Source organism: Nansenia antarctica (assembly GCF_963989245.1).
Source record: "Nansenia antarctica genome assembly, chromosome: 7".
Classification (NCBI taxonomy): domain Eukaryota; kingdom Metazoa; phylum Chordata; class Actinopteri; order Argentiniformes; family Microstomatidae; genus Nansenia; species Nansenia antarctica.
In genome coordinates, this window is record NC_137677.1 from 38,303,038 (window position 1) to 38,306,103 (window position 3,066).

The window sequence follows — 3,066 nt, forward strand, 5'->3', positions numbered from 1 at the left end:
TGCTATACTAATAAACTAGCCATGCCTGAATGAGAACGTTGACAGTGTGGGTGACTTTATTCAGCTCGCCACTGAATGACTTGAATAAATGAATGAATGATCTTTATTGTCATTGTACGGGTACAACGAAATTGAAATGCAGACCCTAGGTGCTAACATCAACACATAACAATCATCATAAGATAATAAAACAGTCTTAAGATAATAAAAAACAATAATGAGACATAAATAGATATAAATAGGGGGATATGTAATCGGTAGGAATCTGAGTATGTATCTATTATGTAAACGTATACACTTATATACACTATATGGCCTCTTCACAGGGGGGTATATAGACAGGGGGGTGTTAGCATGTAACTATGTACTTTTATAAACATATAAACATATGAAGTAGTACATTTATATACAGTGCATGTAAACTTAAACGCAATAATGTAAACATATTGCACGGTTATAGAACATTGCACTATTCCCTTGGTTATTGCACAGTAGTTTCTCATATTGCATAGATACGGAGGAGGTTACAGAGGGGGGGGGGGTTGTTTTGTTTTTGGACATAACACATCACAACTTGAACTAAAAACTAAACACTGTAAACATGCATGAGGAGACTCATACTGCTGCACCCCCTAGTGTCCATGTGCCAATATGGAGCAAGTACTGGAACTGGACATCAAAATATTTACCCATACCATCTCATATTATTATTAATAATAATGGGACATATGTGACACATTCTAAAGCTTGTTCAGACTTTTCTTTTGAAACACGGAACTACATCCAACGTTGTTGAGAATCACAAACCAAACTTGCTAATCAAGCCAAAATACTGCAACGCAATGGATTGGGTGAGTAATCCCTACTGCTACCTAGTTAACTAGAACTCTACTTTACATTGTTAGCAGGCTCACAGAACAAGCTGTGTTAGTTGACTAGCGCGGAAATGTATTCACATTTTTCAAAAGAAAAGTCTGATCATTACATCAGATCCCGATACGAGGACCAAAGCATTAGAACGTGTCACATATGAGATGGAGAATTTCACCCCCTCCGTGACTGGCAACTACTTTTAAGTCGAGAACAGTTTCATCAGTCTTGGGACTGCTGCAGCTTGTTGGAATCCTGGCACTTTTCCTCATGGATGGAGACTGATTTGGCAGTTGAGCTAATCATAGCTGCAGACATTAAGCTCGAGGTAAAACGCATACATGTTAAGTCAGTTATGTTTTTGAACAAAATTGTCAATGATTGAAGAACAACGTGTCAGGATTCCAACAAAAAAAACGGTGGCAATCGAAGATTAACAAAACCGAGGTGGACGCGGGGGTGGAAAAGCTGCGTCTTTTTCACTGGGATGAATTCAGACTCTACGAGATGAAGAGAGAATGTTCTCTGGCTCTTAATAACTGGTCACAGCGAGATCTATCTACACATAGTTGAACCCCAGCTTTCACCATGTATCTGATAGTGTGGTCTCTAGCAAGGGAGGAAGAAAGGACTCAAAGTGTCCAACCAGGACCATTTTCACAGACTAGAGGGTCACCTGTCCGGTGAGTGGCAGAAACTCACCTGCAGGAGAATGATGTCAGTGTCTCTGTCTGTGTCTCAGCCTAACTGACCAGATCCACTGTAAGGCAAGAGAGAGAAACCGGTGATGTATTTTTACTTTTGTTACCAAAGACATACAACGTTTGGAGCACACACAGATACGTGTTAGACAACACTGAACAACACTGGTACTTAAACTAGAGTTCTATACGTCACGAAACACCTTTCTTGGAACACACATTGGGCCTAAATCGTAGCAGGGAACATGGATTTTATTCATAGTAATCCATTCCTATTTATACCTATGGCTATTGTCAATAACAAAACAAAATTGTAGCCTGGGGTGTTCCAGTGGTCTAGCATGGCGGTCTACAGTAGCACACATTATGCCCATGTTGGCATGGGTTCGAATCCCCTGCTGACATGCCCTCTCTCCCTTCATCTCCTCACTTTCCTGTCTGTCTTCACTGTATCTGTCCAATAAAACGAAAAACATGAGTGGGACTGCCTCAACTCAGAACAAATAAATAAATAATAAAAATAAAAATAATAACACAAAATTATAACTAACCTGGCAAAACTTCAATTCAGACTTGCCTGTGTTCTTGTGGTACCAAATGGCACTATTATTATCCTCATTTAGTAGAAAGGATTTCAAATCAAGACTGACAAAAAGTATCTGGAGGCGCTATGCTAAGCTATGTAGCCGGCTTAGCTAGCAACACCTTCTGTGTTGACTTCTGCTAGAAAGTCCCATTCGGACCAGACAGACACACAGACCAGCCCCGCAGAGCCCCGAGATCACCCTGGAGGAGCTGTTAGGCTGCTGGGGTGTGTCTCGGCTAGCCTGCCTCCACACAGACCCAGCAGCCCGTTAGCAGTTAGCGGTTAGCGGCTAGCCTCCATCCAGCCCCAGGAGCCCGTTAGCGGTTAGCAGCTAGCTGCTAGCCTCCACACAGACCCAGGAGCCCGTTAGCAGTTAGCGGCTAGCGGCTAGCCTCCACACAGACCCAGGAGCCCGTTAGCAGTTAGCGGTTAGCGGCTAGAGGCTAGCCTCTATACAGACCCAGCAGCCCGTTAGCGGTTAGCGGCTAGCCTCCACACAGACCCAGGAGCCCGTTAGCAGTTAGCGGTTAGCAGCTAGAGGCTAGCCTCTATACAGACCCAGCAGCCCGTTAGCGGTTAGCGGCTAGCCTCCACACAGACCCAGGAGCCCGTTAGCGGTTAGCGGCTAGCCTCCATCCAGCCCCAGCAGCCCACCAGTCAATGCTCTGGTCTGGTCGACCATCTCTGCTGCAGCTCCAAACTGAGCCTCTCTGCCTCTCTGCCTCTCTCTCCAGACTCACACGGAGCTGTGACTCCCCCCTACCCCCCCACCCTCCCCGGGGCCCGGGCTCGTGCACAGGCAGGATCGGGATGGTTACCTACCCCTCTGGAGGTGCCGGGCTGTGCGGAGGTGTCGGGTGGTGTCGGGACAGGCTGCTGCTGCTGCGTGCGGTGGGCTTCCCTCTCTCC

The 3,066-nt window shown here is 45.7% G+C and overlaps 1 protein-coding gene across 1 annotated transcript in view; it reads right to left on the reverse strand.

Annotated features, from left to right (window-relative positions):
- The window catches only part of LOC308162238 (C-terminal-binding protein 1-like), a 34,772-nt gene extending 31,706 nt beyond the window's left edge, over window positions 1-3,066 (reverse strand). The window contains exons 1-2 of the mRNA XM_080536364.1: window positions 2,980-3,066; window positions 1,573-1,630 (exon numbers count right to left, since the gene is read on the reverse strand). The gene's annotated coding sequence lies outside the window, so the exon portion shown is untranslated. The remainder of the gene's footprint in view (window positions 1-1,572; window positions 1,631-2,979) is intronic.